The sequence below is a fragment of the Gorilla gorilla genome, chromosome 2 (assembly GCF_029281585.2).
Source record: "Gorilla gorilla gorilla isolate KB3781 chromosome 2, NHGRI_mGorGor1-v2.1_pri, whole genome shotgun sequence".
In the NCBI taxonomy this organism is placed as follows: Eukaryota; Metazoa; Chordata; class Mammalia; order Primates; family Hominidae; genus Gorilla; species Gorilla gorilla.
The window spans coordinates 79,315,697-79,332,726 of record NC_086017.1 but is presented as its reverse complement, the minus strand read 5'-3'; the positions used below and the strand labels follow the sequence as shown (position 1 = coordinate 79,332,726).

General features: G+C 38.9%; 1 protein-coding gene across 2 annotated transcripts in view; it reads left to right on the top strand.

The window, feature by feature from the left end:
- Window positions 1–17,030, top strand: part of FRMD4B (FERM domain containing 4B) — a 369,354-nt gene that overhangs the window by 96,043 nt on the left and 256,281 nt on the right. The window contains exons 1-2 of one of the 2 annotated variants that reach the window (XM_055383374.2): window positions 14,234–14,384; window positions 14,610–14,737. The gene's annotated coding sequence lies outside the window, so the exon portion shown is untranslated. Of the gene's footprint in view, window positions 1–14,233; window positions 14,385–14,609; window positions 14,738–17,030 lie in introns of those variants that run through there. The other variant, XM_055383373.2, reaches the window with a different exon arrangement.

The window sequence follows — 17,030 nt, the reverse complement described above, 5'->3', positions numbered from 1 at the left end:
CCCTATACTGAATGCCTGGCTAGAACACAGAGTATCTCAGCAAAATTTCCCTAGCATTAAAAAAAACTCTACCTGCTTCAATCTGTGTGACATGTGGATCAACCCACTCAGACTCTGAGCCCTTCACTTCCAGCAGTCACTACCTACACAATCATTCCCTCAAGAAGCACTGTCAGAGTCATCTTAGCTTGTCAATGAGGCTTAAATTTCATTTGACTGATGTCTCCAAAGGATCTTATGTTTTCAGAGGAATGCGCTCCATGTCAGAGATTCTAAACTAGTTGTGGGGTGACAATGAGGATATTCATAGAGAGTGAGATATGTGTCTTCTGCAAATTAACTTGTCTTCCAAGCAACAAATTGAGTTTTAACTCTGAGTAGAGGGAGAACATTGAAAATTGGGTTCTAACTTAATCTAAAATAACACATGGCCTGGCGCGGGTGACTCACGCCTATAATCTCAGCACTTTGGGAGGCCAAGGTGGGCTGATCACCTGAGGTGAGTTCGAGACTGGCCTGGCCAACATAACAGAACCTCATCTTTACTAAAAATGCGAAAATTAGCCAGGTGTGGTGGTGTGTGCCTTTATTCTCAGCTACTAGGGAGGCTGAGGCAGGAGAATCAGTTGAACCAGGGAGGCAGAGGTTGCAGTGAGCTGAGATCGCACCACAGCACTCCAGCCAAGACGACAGATTGAGACTCCATCTCAAGAAAAAAAATAAAAAAATTTGTAGGCCAGGCATGGTGGCTCACGCCTGCAATCCCAGCACTTTATGAGGCTAAAGTGGGCAGATCATTAAGTCAGGAGTTCGAGACCAGCTTAACCAACATGATGAAACCTCGTCTCTACTAAAAATTAGCCAGGCATGGTGGTACATGCCTGTAATCCCAGCTACTCAGGAGGCTGAGGCAGGAGAATCACTTGATCCTGGGAGGCGGAGGTTATAGTGAGCTAAGATCACGCCACTGCACTCCAGCCTGGGTGACAAAGTGAGACTCCATCTCAGAAAATAAATAAATAAATAAATAAATAAACACATACATTCATTTGACAAATAGTCACTGAGTATCTACTATGTGCATTGTCCCAGGCTACGAGGATGTAGCAGTGAACAGGACAAAGCAATATCTCCCTCCTCTTGGAGGTGAAATTCTAGTGGGACAAGAAAACCAGCAAGCAAATAAACAGTGTAATTTCAGGACCAGACAGAAAATAAACAGGAGTAGAGAATAACACAAACGTAGCTTAATACTATTTAGGATATAGTGATCTGGGAAGGTCATGTGAGTTGAATTAGAATTACGAGATGGAGCCAGCTATGTGAAGATCCAGAGAAATAACAATCCAGGCAGTGACTCAGCAAGTGCCAAGTCCCTGCAGTGAGAATGGACTTGACCCAGTAAGGTGGGAAAAGGAGGCCAATGTGGGGTGTATTGAGAGTGAAGGGAAGACTGGCATGAAATGAGATTTCAGAGGTAGATAGGAATCCACATAGGAGCTGGAGTTTAAGTGTTAGTCTATGTAAAATCAGAAGTCACTGAGGAGTTTTAAGCAGGGGGTTTAATGAATGAGAAGTGGGATGATGGGGAGGAAGAATATACAGGTTTATGGCCTGAGCAACCAAGGGTTGGCAGGAATCTTTCTTAGGAGGCCACCTGGAGTGATTGGCTAGGGTGTTTGCACTCTTTGTCTGCTGTTAGAGCAGAGACCGAATTGCTCCGAAGACTGGAATAGCAGTATATGTAAATATCCTGTGACGTGAACTCTGGTTATAAAGACTGCATCGTCCCCCTTCTGTGATTCTCCAGACGTGCTAATAAGTGGGTGCTGGAAATGTCATGATCTTCTAATCACAACCTTCTTTTTATGAGCCTTTTCAGCAGACACCAGTTCAGGGCAAGCTCCAAACCCTTTCTGGCTGCTGTCGTTTCTGGCGGGTATGTCACTTGTATGCATCACTCTGACCGCAGCGGGAGTGCTCGGAGGAGTTTACTTTTGCTTTGCGAGACTTTTTGGAAGCTTGTCTATTTTTATTAATTGTGGCATAGGAATTACTTTGTCAGAAATTTTGGAGCCCAGGAGTCTAAAAAATTACAGGGTATTATTAAATATTTAAGAATTGCTTAATTTCTCCACGTGGTATGAGATTTTGGCTGAAATTGGATCCTTGGGCTATTTACATCTAGTTTAGCATTACAGAGCCAGTTTTGCCTATTAAAACAAGTTTGAAAATTGTTTAAAACAATCTGGTGGATAAGTGTGTGTAGAGATTTTGTTGTTTCTTTATGTTCGTGGAGATGAGTAGTGAACATAGCGCTGAAACAGAAGCAATCATCTTAGCTTGTGAAAATCCTGTTTGAGTAATAACGGGAAATGTTATCTTTTAAAATGTTTTGGTTATTTTCTTTTCCATTACAAACATGATATAAGTTCCTCCTAGAAAATTTGGAAGGTATGGGGTGAGAGTCAGGCGTAACCTAATCACACAGAAATCCATGAGATGTTGAAGTCTCCCATAAAATGATAGAGCTGGAATGCACTTTTATAACTATGTGGTTGAAAGAAAAAAACAACTTTATTTCAATAATCACAACACTTCTGATACCAAATGTGTGGGTTTTCCACACTAAGCAATCAGTTCTCCAACTCTTCATACACCAACTGGATGTCCTCAATTCAATTCAGTTCAATTTCGATTTCACAAAATCTACCTGAAATTAGCATCAGATACTGTAATCATCCAAATGGGTTCTTCTTGCCCGCTGCACAGATAAACCCAGTTCACTGAGACAGCATTATTGCAGTAAACAAAGAGTTTAATTAATGCAAGGCTGGCCAAGCAGAAGGATTGGGGCTGTTACTCAAATCAGTCTCCCCAAAGAGGCTAGGGTTTTTCAAGGATAGTCTGGAGGGCAGGGGGCTAGGGAATGGGGAACGCTGATTGGATGGGAGATGAAATCAGAGGGGTGTGGAAAATGGTCCTCGTGTGCTGTCAGCCTCTGGGTGGGGGCCACAGGTCCAGCCGAGTCCCTGGTATGGGTGAAATTAGTCATCAAAATGCGAAAGTCTGAAAAACATCTCAAAAGACCAATCTTGGGTTCTACAATAGTGATGTATCTACAGGAGTAATTGGGGAAGTTACAGATCTTGTGAGCTCCAGAACAATGGCTGGTTATTGTTTTAACTGTGCCTACATCTTAGCAGAATTCAGGCCCTCTTGTAATCCTAACCTTGTAGCTTTTCATTAGTTTTACAAAGGCAGTTTAGTTTGCAGAAGGGCTATTATCATTCTTGCTTTAAGCTTAAACTGTAAACCAAATTCCTTTGAAAGTTAGCTTGGCCTACACCCAGGAATGAGTGAGGACAGCAAGTGTGTGTTGCTGGAAGCAAGATGGAGTTGGCTGTGTCAGATTTCTCTTACTGTCATAATTTTGCAAAGGTGGTTTTGGTCTCACAGGTTAAGGGCTCAGTCCCATAAGACTACCCCCATTTCAGATGCCAATTGCAAGTCCTGGGCCCTCTGCACTTTTGACCAACTTAACTACAAATTAGGGGTTCCTATGACCTCCTGCTCAGGTTTGACAATTAGCTATAATAGCTCATAGAACTCAGAGAAACACTTTACTTACCAGTTCATTAGAAAAGATATTATAAAGGATACAGACAAACAGCCAGATGGAGATGTATATATAAAGTCCAGAGAGGTCCAAAAAGCAGGAGTTTCTGTGCCAGTGGAGTTTGGGATGTGCCGCTCTCCCAAAAAGTGAATGCATTCACCAGGAGGCTCTCCAAACCCCATTGATCAGGGTTTTTATGGAGGTTCCATTAGTTAGGCATGATTGAGTAAATTGTGGCCACTGGTGACTGAACTCAACCTCCAGCCCCTCTCCCCTCCCTGGAGGTCAGGGGGTGGGACTGAAATTTCCAACCCTGTAATCACATGGTTGGTTCCTCTGGCAACCAGCCCCCACCCTGAAGCTGTGTGGGGCTGGAATCCCCCAGCCATCTCATTAACATAAACTCAGATGTGGTTGAAAGGGGCTTATTATGAGTAACAAAAGATGCTTCTCTCACCCCAATCACTCCGGAAGTTACAAGAATTTCAGAAGCTCTTTGCCAGGAACTGGGGAAGAACAAATAGAGATTTCTTATTCTATCACAACATCACACTGGCCCACCTTCTCATTGTGCATATGAAGAAACTCGCCCAAAGCCACTCAGAGTCTAGAACCCATTTCCTCACTGCCTGTTTGAGCTGTTGCCCTGATAATGTTTATGTGGCTTCATAAGCAGGTCTGGTTGTCAGGGCTTCAGTGGAGGCACATGGATCCGCAATGCCCTCTTCTTGGGCAAAGAGGACATGACATAGCACGTCAGTGGGTGCACGTGTGGCTCCATCTGCCCCCTAGTGTTTGGGAGGCTGCATCATCTTAAATAAGGATGGCATTAAATTGCCTTAACCTAGTATTTAATACTCATAAATACTCATTTATGAGTATTTCTCATAAGTGGTTTTTGGACTACCTATGTTAGAATGATCTAGAGTGCTTGTTGAAAATGAAGGCCCCACCCCTGGTTTGTGGAATCAGAACCTCTAGAAGTGGGATTGACAATCTGCCTTCTTAACAAACTCAGATTCACTTAAAAATAACAATTTTTCAATAGAATAAAACTTATTGGCAGGGCATAGTGGCTCATGCCTGTAATCCCAGCACTTTGGGAGGCTGAAGCAGGAAGTTCACTTGAGGCCAGGAGTTTGAGACCAGCCTGGACAATATAGTGAGATCCCATCTCTAAAAAAAATTTTTAAATTAACTGAGCATGATGGTGTGCACTTGTAATTCCAGCTACTCAGGGGGCTGAGTTAGGAGGACTGCTTGAGTACAGGAGTTCAAGGCTGCAAGCTATGATTGCATCGCAGCCTGAGTGACAGAGTGAGACGCCATCTCAAAAAAAAAAAAAAAGAAAGAAACTTCTTTGGTGAATCATTGAAATTGTGTAATCCGAGATAGATTAGATAGCTGGAGATTTATAAATGGATAAACGGTTTCTGGATTTATGCAAATAAACTTAATAGCTATCTCTTAGGAGTAGAAATGGGCCGAATAGACAGTGGCACTTTCACTGCTCTAAGCCACTTGGAAACCTGGAATGCAGAACATAAATGTGTTTGGAATCCGTTTTGTAAGTATTTCTGCAGTTAAACTATTTGTTCAAGAGACTAGAAATGTCTTACATCATTATTTACTGCTAATATATGCGTGGCCAGTGGGAGAAAGGAAATACCCCTTTGTTGATATAAGAGGACACAGGAGGAGCAACCAGGGGCATTAGGGAGATCCATGTGAGTTCATTTTTCCACTCAGTTATCCATTCAGCTCATATTCACTGAACAGCCGCCATGTGCCAGGAATTGTTGTAGGTTCTGGGGACGCAGAAAAGAACAAGGCAGCAAGGTCCTCAATCATGTGGAGCTTATAGTCTCTCATGGGGTATAATACACCAATAAAGAGTTCAAAGAAGGTAAATTCAAATCGTGGCAAGTGCTGTGAAGAAATAAAGAAGCTATGTCATTACGGATGGTTGGAGGGCTACTCTCTGGTGGGCAGGGATAGTTTCTCTGAGAGAAGACATCTGAACCGAGGCCCAAACAGCAGGAAGAAACTAGCCATATGCATATCTGGGGAACAAGATTCCAGAAAAAAACACAGCCTCAAGGACAAGAGTCCCAAAATAAAATTAGCTTGGTATGTTTGAGTACATGAAGAAAACCACTCCACTCTCACTGCCTCACTTGACTAACCTTAGAAAAAAAAGTAAAGAAAACCACTGTGGCTAAAGCTTAATGACTAACAGAATATACAATATAAGTCCAGGAGGAAGATAGGAAACCATGTCCTGTAATCATGCTCCAGTATGGAGTTCAAATTTCATTCTTAGTGTAACAGAAAGCCTCAGGGGAGCTACATTCAGGGAGGGATGATTTGCTATCTTCAGATTTGGGTTTCAAAAAAATCACTCCAGAACTCAAAACCACTCAGAAACTCAGAGTACGTTTTAAGAAAATATACATCTGCTTCAGGAAAAAAAGATTATTGTAAATTATTTTTAAAAGAGCTAAAGAAATGACAAGATATACCATATACGTGGAAAGGAAGATCAATGTCATGAAATGTTGAGTATTTACAAATTCATTGTAGTTCTAAGCAAAATCCCCAGCATTCTGAAATATGAATGCAAATGTAAGTATTCAAGAATTTTTTTTTTGACAGAGTCTCTTGCTGTGTTGCCAAGGCTGGAGTGCAATGGCATGATCTTGCCTCAGTGCAACCTCTGCCTCCCAGGTTCAAGCGATTCTTGTGCCTTAGCCCCTCAGGTAGCTGGGATTACAGGGGTGCATCACCACACCTGGCTAATTTTTGTATTTTTTTTTAGTAGAGATGGGTTTTCACCACGTTGGCCAGGCTGATCTCAAGCTCCTGGCCTCAAGTGATCCACCTGCCTTGGCTTCCCAAAGTGCTGGGATTACAGGCATGAGCCACCATGCCCAGCCACATTCGAGAATTTAATAAGGGAGTTTTGTGAAAGAATAAAAGATTAGGAATTCCTCTATCAAAATTTATTATAAAGCCATAGACAGTATTACTGGTGAAGGGTAACTGAAAAATAGATCAATAGGACAGAAAAGAGAGCCCAATGATGAACTAAACAAATATGGTTCTTTCTATATGATATAGGATGCTTTAGAAGTTACAGAGGAAAACACAGTATCAAAAGTAAATGGTATTGTTACAACTGATAGCCTGTAAGAAGAAAAAATCAGATTCTTACATAACAGTTTGTACAAGAATAAATTGTGAGATGGATTAAAAACTTAAATATAAGAAATAAAAATGTAAAACCTTTAGATGGGGAAAAAGGAATCTTAGAATAAAGTAGATTTTATAAACTAGAGACTCAAAAGTCACACTCAAGTTTGGGTGAATTTCACTATATCAAAATGTATAACTTCTGCATAACATAGCACCATAAAATAAAAAGACAAGCAACAAACTGGTAGAAGGCATTTGCAACCCCAAATAACTACCAAAAGCAAGTTTCCAGAATCTCTAATGAACTCCTACAAATCAAAAAGGGAAATTTAAACTACCCAATAGAAAAATAGACAGCTTATTAACAGGCACTTCCACAAGGGGGAGACATGAATGAGCAGTAAAAATATGAAAAGGTTTTCCACAGTGCTAATAAAAGCAGGAAATGCAAGTTTAAAAATCATAATGAAACTGCATTTTATGCCCGTCACAATAGCAGAAATTCAAAAGGCTGACAGTGAGACTTGGCAAAGAATTGAGGTAAACAGGCACTCTGAGCTGTGGCAGGTGGCACTTTGGAGAGCAAGTTGTCATTCCCTAGTTAGACTTCTAAACACACAGATTCTACCACACAAAGATTCTACTTCGGGACAGAAATCAGCAGCGTTTCTCAAAGGAGGGACTCTTGGTATTTTGTGGGGGACAAAATATTCCGGACTCTTATGCACTGTACAAAATTTAGCATCCCCTGCCCCATTCCATCCCCATCTCACGAAAGATTCTCCCACATTTCCAAATAATACCTTGGAGGATTGGACCACCCCAGGTGAGATTTACCAGGAGAAATTCCTGCATGTACCCACACAGTACTGCCATGTACTCTCACGTAGGTTGTGCCCCAAACACCTCTCACAACTAAACAGAGAGGCCTGTGTACAGAAGGAGAATCATGAGGATGTGTGCTGTCGCATCCTTTGTTGTAACAAAAATCGGACACTACCCAAATAGCCATCAGTCCACAAATGGAGAATTAAACTGTAATTCAGTCATACGACAGAGCACTATGCAACAGTTAATAATCTAGATCTCAAAAAACCATGTTGAGCAAAATATAATAGGCAGCATAATACTCTTTATAAAAAGTTTTAAAATTACAAAATCATAGAATATGTTTGGACACATGCACAAACACACACACATACACACACACGCACACGAACTAAATATCTACCAAATTCAGAATAATGGTTGCTTCTGAAGATGAAGAAAGAATTGGACTGGAGAAATTAACATAGAAGATAAATTCTGTGTGGTTCTATCACTTAAAAGAGTAAAGACAGGATGTGAAAAAATATGAAAAACAACGTTTGTTAGTTTTGACTGATGGGCGCATGGATAGGAGTTTGTTGCATTTTCTTCTGTATATTTCCATATTTTACCCCCACTTTGGCTGCTGAATATACAGTGAATGGGGATGAGTGGAAGGGTGAGGATGGAGATTGGGTGGTGGGAGGCAGTACTGGAACCAGAGAGGAGCCAAGCGAGGACCCCAGCATCCCTCCCTCAACTGCTTTAAACTCCAAGAGTGTGTGACCACTTTTTTGCTTCATTTATCTATTGCCCAAAAGGTTTTCCTGGATGAACACTTCCCCTTGTAGCATCCTCTGCCTTCCAAGTATTAAAATTGTCACCTAAGCAAGCCAGGAATTTGTCAACAGCTAGATTTTTAGCAGAATGACACATTCAAGTGATGTCTAAATAATTTAAGTCTGCCCCATCCCCATTCCTACAATTTTGCTTCTATATCCTTTTTTGTCTTGAACACTTTTTTATTGTGGTAAAATATTCATAACAAGACTGGACGCAGTGGCTCATGCCTGTAATCCCAGCACTTTAGGATGCGAAGGCCCAAGGATCATTTGAAACCGAGAGTTCAAGAACAACCTGAGCAACAAAGCGAGAACCTGTCTCTACAAAAAAAATTAAAAGTTACCCAGGTGTGGTAATGCCACCTGTGTAGTCCCAGCTACTCAGGAGGCTGAGGTGGGAGGATCACATGAGCCAAGAGGTTCGAGGCTGCAGTGAGCCACAATTGCACCACGACACTCCAGCCTGGGTGACAGGGCGAGACCCTATCTTGACAGTATATATGTATATACTATTATATTATATATAATAGATAATAATATATTATGTAATTATATATCATATAGTAGTATATATAGTTACATATAATATAGTAGTACATATAACAGTATTATATATACTTTTATTTACAATAATAGTATATATTTATATAGTATTATATTAGTATATATTATATAGTATATATACTATATAATATATATAATACAATAATAGTATATATATTATATAGTATATATACTACATATATACTACATATATACTATAGTATGTATACTATACATAAATATAGTATATATATAAATATAAATATATATATAAATATAGTATATATAGTATATATAGTATTTATACATACTTTGTATAGTATTGTATATAATATGTATTTAAATATATAATATATATATTATATTTATATAGTATATATACTACATATATACTATAGTATATATACTACATATATACTATAGTATATATACTACATATATACTATAGTATATATACTACATATATACTATAGTATATATACTACATATATACTATAGTATATATACTACATATATACTATAGTATATATACTACATATATACTATAGTATATATACTACATATATACTATAGTATATATACTACATATATACTATAGTATATATACTACATATATACTATAGTATATATACTACATATATACTATAGTATATATACTACATATATACTATAGTATATATACTACATATATACTATAGTATATATAGTATGTATACAAACTTTCTCTGTATATATAGTATATATATTTATATAGTATATATAATATACTATTAAATATTGTAAATAATATACTGATATATAATAGTACATATTATATATTTTAATTAATATTTATTATATTATATAATACTACATATAACAGTGTATGTTATATATAATAGTATGAATAGTATACTAGTATATACACTAGTGTATATATTTCTTATTATATATGTATATATACACACATACATAACATAAAAGTTATCATTTTATCAATTTAAAAATTACAATTGGCCAGGCACAGTGGCTCATGCCTGTGAACCCAGCACTTTGGAAGGCAGATGCAGGAGGATTGCTTGAGCCTAGGAGTTCCAGACCAGCCTGAGCAACATAGTGAGACCTCATCTCTATAAATTTTTTTTAAAAGCTGGGCATGGTGGCGCGTGCCTGTGGTCCCAGCTACTCAGGAGGCTGAGGTGGGAGGGTCGCTTGAGCCTGGGGGTTTGAGACTGCAGTGAGCCATGATTGTGCCACTGCACTCCAGCCTGGGCAACAGAGTAAGACTCTGTCTAAGTGCATTCACAATGTTGAACAACCACTACCACGATTCATCTCCAGAACATTTTTCATCATCCTGAACTGAAACTCTATGCCCATTAAACAATAACTTCCCATTCCCCAGTACCCCCAGCCTCTTGTAAACTCTGCTCTGCTTTCTGTCTCTGTGTATTCAACTGTTCTAGATAATAATTACTATTCAACTATTCTAGATACTAATCACTCCATGTAAGTGGAATCATACAATATTTGTCCTTTCACGTCTGGCCTATTTCATTTAGTATAATGTTTTCAGGACTCATTTATGTTGTAACATATATCAGAATCTCTTTCCTTTTCAAGGTGAAAAGAATTATAATCCATGGTATGTATATGCCGTATTTTGTTTATCCATTAATCTACTGATGGACATTTGGATTTTTTCCACCTTTGGTAATTGCGGATAATCTTTCTATGAACACTGGTGTACAAATATCTGTTCAAGGCCCTCCTTTCAATTCTTTTGGGTATCTGCCCAGAGATGGAATTGCTGGATCATGTGGTAATTCTATATTTAACCTTTTGAGAGACTACTAAACAGTTTTCATGGTGGCTGCACCATTTTACAATCCCATCATCAATGCACCAGTGTTTCAGTTTTTCCATATTCTCACCAACACTTCTTATTTTCCTTTCATTCCCCAAATATCTGTCCTAGTGGGTGTGAAATGGTATCTCATTGTGGTTTATCCTACAGTTTTTTTATTATCAGTGTTAAGAAAGCATTGTATATATTTCTGTCTGATTGATTGATCCGTAACACCTACGTTTTTTAGTATTTCAGCATTTCCCAAAGTGTGCTCCACAGAATATTGATTGCATTATTAGAGGTTTTATTATTAGAGATTTATCATTAGAGATTGCATATATTAGAGGTTTCTATGGGATAAGAATAGTGAGGGAGGGGAACTCTCTGGTTAAGTAAGCTGAGAAAGGAAGCAAACTCCAGTAGAGTCATTTCCAGTGCATACATAACTTCTGCAAATTCAACAAGTGAGTAGGAGGTGGTAACTGAATCTCCTGTCCTTTGATTGGTCTCAGTTTTCTCAAGTCTCTTATGCTGAGAGTGATTCTGTTATCTAAAGATATGCACCTTTTTATACAAATGGCCCATAAATAGAGCCTTTTATGTAGTGCTTGAAGAAAATTTTATCTGTCGCAACTTTGAAGGAAAAACTGGCTATATTCATGATGATGTAGTTGGTGGGCTCTATGTTGGCACTTTCCCTAAGGGATTTTCCAGTGTTTATTTTGACTATACACAGTTTTCACTTTGAACTGACTTTAGAAACTACCTCCCACGTAAGATGAAATTTTACTATATATCTTCCCCTTGAAGATTGGAAAGACCTTGAAAAGCCCTACTGTAAAGAAACCTGATTAACACAGTTTAAACCAGGAGTTGGCAAACTTTCTCTGTAAAGGGCCAGCAAACTTTCTCTGTAAAGGGCCAGATAGAGTATATTTTCAGCCCTGTGGACCAGAGAGTTTCTGTTACAACTATTCAACTCTGCAGTTGTAGCTCGCTAACAGCCATAGACAATCGATACATAAATGAATAGACATGGCTGTGTGCCAATAAAACTTTATTTAGAAAAATATGCAGCATGCTATATTTAACTGGCAAGCATAGTCTTGTGATGCTTGGTTTACACCATCATGACCAAGGTTTATTAAATGGCCTTCCTCTCCTTTTTTTTTTTTAACCTAAAACCTATAGTAAACCCTTAGATTCCTGAACTTGAATTCAAATATTAGAGGGCTTCAGCTCTTCATGAATGACACTGAAGGTTGATGATAGGTTGTTACTTTTCAGGTGTCTGGATTTTCATCTCTGTGGTACCGGAACTAGTCACTTGGTGAGTGTTATGGGCTGAATTATGGCCAGCCCTTAAATTGATATAGTGAAGTCCTAATTCATAGTACCTCAGAATGTGACTGTGCATGTGGATAGGGTCTCTAAAGAGGTGATTAAGTTAAAATTAGGCCTTGGGGATGGGCCCTAATACAATGTGACTGGTGTCTATATAAGAAGAAATATGGGCACAAAAAGAGGTACCAGGGGTGTTTGGGTACAGAGGAAAGACCATGTAAAGAGGTGGCCATCTGCAAGCCAAGGAGAGAGGCCCCAGAGGATACCAGCTCTGTTGACACCTTGATCTTGGACTTTCAGCCTTCAGAAATGTGAGAACATACGTTTTGTTCTGTAAGCCATGCAGTCTTTGGTATTTTGTTATGGCAGCCCTAGCAAACTAACATAGTGCGTGATTGTAACTCATCTACCCCAACTCATTGAGATCTTACATTTCTTTGCTCATTCCCAGATACCCAATATCACAAGTATCTTGTACCAAATTTTATAGGTGGAGTCAAGTGCTTTAATTATATTTGCATATTTGGTGTGTTCATAGATCTTAAAACATATCCCTCCTGCATGTTAATAGTTGTAGAATAGATTCCCATGATGCTCTTATCTCAGTTTTCCTTTGTTTCTCTCTTTAGTTTCCTTCCAAATACTGTCCACTTTGTTTCTATTCCTGGGTTCTGGGGTTTTCAAGTAGATGCATATTTCTTTGGTTTATAGTGCTGCTTGTTGCCAGCAGGAATGGAATCTGAGAACTAACCAGTTGTGTGTAACCTCAGACAAGGTATCTATTTCCCTGACTTGGTTTCCTTGTATTCCTAGTATAATAGCATCCATATTATCTTTGGAGTTTCTAGAAGCATTAGCAGAATATAAGTGATGTGCCTGGCATAGCATATGGCTTATGTTGGACACTTAACAAATAGTAGCTATTGAAGGCAACCAGAAGATATCTGTTTATTTTCTCTTTTTTCTGCCTTTGTGATCCAAGTTGACAGCAGCTGTGTAGTCTTTGTTAACACCCACTAAAGAAGCAAGGGATTTAACTAGTTCTTTGCACGTGACATTAGACACTGCTTGGTATATCATTGTTTACAGGGCTTAATCCCTCAAGGAGCTTTTGTCGCCGGGCAGACACAAGAAAGATGTGGAGAGATAACGTGATAAGGCAGAAAATGTACTGAGTCATTCCAGTGCCAGCTCTGCCCTGTGTAACATTTTACAAGTTGCTTTCTCTCTCTCTCTTTCTGTATCTCATTTATCTTATTTGTAAAGTGGGGGCTTAGACTAAAACACATCTCTAGTGTATCCTCTTTTTGCCTAATGTTTCACTGAGAGATCATGAGGACCAAGAGGATAACAGGATGTGAGAATTCTTCATACTGATCTTAGTACTACCCAAACCATAACTATCCATGCCCAACATGTTTTCCTCCTAAAGGGGTACTAAAAAATATTGCCTGTAAGAAACTCTCACCCTATTCTCCTTTCTGTGCTCTCATTTGAGTTAAGCTCCTTGAATATTGAGTTCCTGCTAGAAAAATGGCTTTGTTCTATGGCATCAGGAAGGAGAGAGAGGGCAAAGGTGTTTGTGAAGAAATCCCCTTGACTTCCTGCTTCTTGTGCCATCTTGCACCTAGATGCCTTGCACATCCAGGGGGAGTGGAGGGGCAGGTGGTGTGGGGAGGTGCCAAGCGGATGGTGCCACAGAGAGTTTCACTTACCACATGGCAGAACAAGGAATACCACATCTGCCACTTCTGCCTTCCTCCTTGTCCTGTTTTTACACTTGGGTGTGTGTGAAACAGTGTGACCTCACAAGTGACAAAGGAGAAGCATGCTTATTGACTGAAGTGGAGCTTCTGGGGGAAAAGCTGTTTTCTTTTCTGTAGTAGGGAGAATGAGAAATACATATAAAGGAGGATATCTCATGGCGTGATGTGCATGCTAGATTTCATCAGTATTCATGACGTGTTTCATTCTCGCCACACTGACATCTGTTAAAAAAAGATTCAGGAATGCCATTCTGGTTTCAGTAACTCTGAAACATGGCTTCGGAGGGGATGTATTACTGAGTTCTCTCTCCCACTTTGACAGCCCTGATTTTGCAACTGAGTGTAGATAACTTTGAGCACTTCAGAATCTCCTCCTACAGAGACAGTAGAAGTCTAAAACGGTGTATTCAGTGACATGCATCCTGTAAGAAGCCAAATTGGTATGAAATCTTTAGTTGTTAAGGAGACTAGCCTCAATTTCATCTGTATTTTGAGAGAACTCTATTCTAAATCTCATGTAATTAGGTGAATTTCTAAAACTGTGATTAAACTGTAGTCAGCCAGGGGAAAATTAGAAATAAATTAGAAGTGTCACTGACTTGAGATTTATAGTTTCTCCCCCTGTGCCTACAGAAATTAAGGAGCTTCTCTCTTCTGTATTACAGGCTTTGATGAGAAATCCAGAAGAAAGAATGTATGAAAGAAAAAGATGACATCTATGCATAGCAAACAAAATCTGAAGATTATTACAGTAAAAACAAAAGAAAGGCAAGAGAATACTTACTAGTTAAAGGTAAGTTGACGTTTCTGTAAATGCTGAACTCTTTGATATGTTAGATAGAATAGAAAAGTGAGTTTATGTGTGTTTGCATGTGAGTACACATTGACTGGTCAAGTGGGGCTTGGACAGGATGTGATATGATATATGATATGGCATATTAACAAAATATTTACATTACTAGCAAATGTTGAAGAAAATTAATAAATTAAGTTACTCCCCTACTTTCAAATGAAAGTCAAACACTCCAAAGTTGAATGATATGCTTACATTTTATAGGTCTTTTCCCACAGAGCAAAATAAACAAAAAAATGTACTAATTGTGCTGTGCCTTAGACATATTTCCTATATTTCCAATATTTATACACGCATTTATAAAAGTATTTTCTTTTTATTTGCAGTTGAACAGCTTCACCAGCTTAAGTCCAGGGGACAACTGAGCAAAGCAAACAATTGATTCTTTTTATAAGTGCAATGATTTTCATCTTTAGCTTAATTGGAGTAAGGGAGAGCTTTGTATCCTTAGTATCAGTACTGGGGTTTTATTTTCCATTTTCCACTGCTTTTTTATAATATAATAAGAGGGGGATGGAATATTTGAACAGTTGCATAAGCATTGTCATAATGATAGCAATGCTATAGAAACCAAACTGCCAGGCATGTAGGCAACACAACCAGATGAGATCTCAAAATGTTTCTTCATGAGATGCTCTCAGAAGTTCATATCTGACAGGCAAAAACGGTTTGAAGGACATTGATGTAAAATATGCACAACTGTGAACTGCACGTGAGTAAAATGTGCAACAGTTAGGAACAGCATTTTATGTCTCAAAATGCTTCCTTTGGTGAAATCAATGGTAAGATTGCAAATCCACATGCTGGCGCCTGCTGGAGAGATGTAGCAGTCAAGGACGTCGACTCTGGAGATCTTGCCCTACCACTTACCACTTGCATAATTGTGGTCAAAATGATTAATCTCCCTTTGCCTCAGTTTCCTCATCTGTAAAATGTGGGTGATATTAAAACCTACCTTACAGAGTTGCTCAGTAGATGAAATGAGTCAATATAGGCAAAGCACTTGAAAGAATGCTGAGCCCATAAAAAGTGCTCAGTAATTATTGGTTGATTTTATCATTGAGTAAAGTGTACTTCAGGGATGGAAATTTCAGTTGTTTGTTTTAAAGGGGGCAAAGATGTGGAAGAGCATAACAGATGTTGGGGAAGTGGAAGATATCAGTTCTTTAACTCTGGGCATATTTGTACTGTTCAAGCAGCTGTCACAGGACTGATGGGTGCCAGGCGAAGATAGAAAAAAGCTACAGGGGCTCAGTGTACTTCTCAAACAAACTCTTATTGATTGTCTCCTTGATTCAAGCACCTTAAGAAGCATTGGAGAATACAGACTTAAATGATGCAGGACTTTTCTTAAGTTACAAATAAGACCATCTTAAACTCTTTGCTGTAATCTGTAAGGCTGGACTTGACCTAGTCCCAGACATTGTCTCTAGCCTCACCTCCTTAGCTCCCTGTCCTCATTCTTGCCTTCTTTGATTCGCTCTAAAACACAAGCAGCGATTTTCCACTTGGATTTTTTGCACCCACTGCACAATGCAGCCTGGCTCTTTCCCTCCCTTGTTCCTGTATCTTTTTCCTTTAAGTCTTAGACCGGGGCTTCTCTGGCTTCTCTACTAAAGGAGCCCCCTCTGAGAAGTGAGCTTCCAAAAATATTGTCCCTACTGTCATTCTCATCAACAATGGATATGAAAGCCTATTTTTCCATATCCCTGCAACAAGGAGTATTCCAAAGTTGTTTCATCCTTGCCAGTCTGATAGGTGCTGAACTTGATTATTTGAAGTAGGTTTAAGAGAGGATGCACAGATACGCAATGAGGGCAGAAGTCAGTCATTCATTAACTCACCTTTAGAGCCTTCCCTGTTTTCTTTATAGCACTCATCCCTACCATGAATTAATTTGTCTCTTCAGTTACTTTTCACCTGCCTTCTCTCCTGGTGTATAAGTTCCCTGAGGCCTGGGACAGCATTTGCCCTCTTCACAGTAATATTCTGGGATCCTGGTCCAGCAATTGCTATATACGAGGTACTCAATAAACATTTTGAGAGTGAAAGAATGAATGAGAAAGACAGGATCTTGTAATTGAAATAGACAGACAACATCTTTACAACAGTGCTAGAGGCTCAGAAATAGAAGGGAGTCTTACAAAAAGTTAGACCCAGGTAGGCAGGAGCAATATTGAAACTATTAACAGCCTCTCAGCACAAATAAGGATCAGCCTAAATAGGCCTTGCC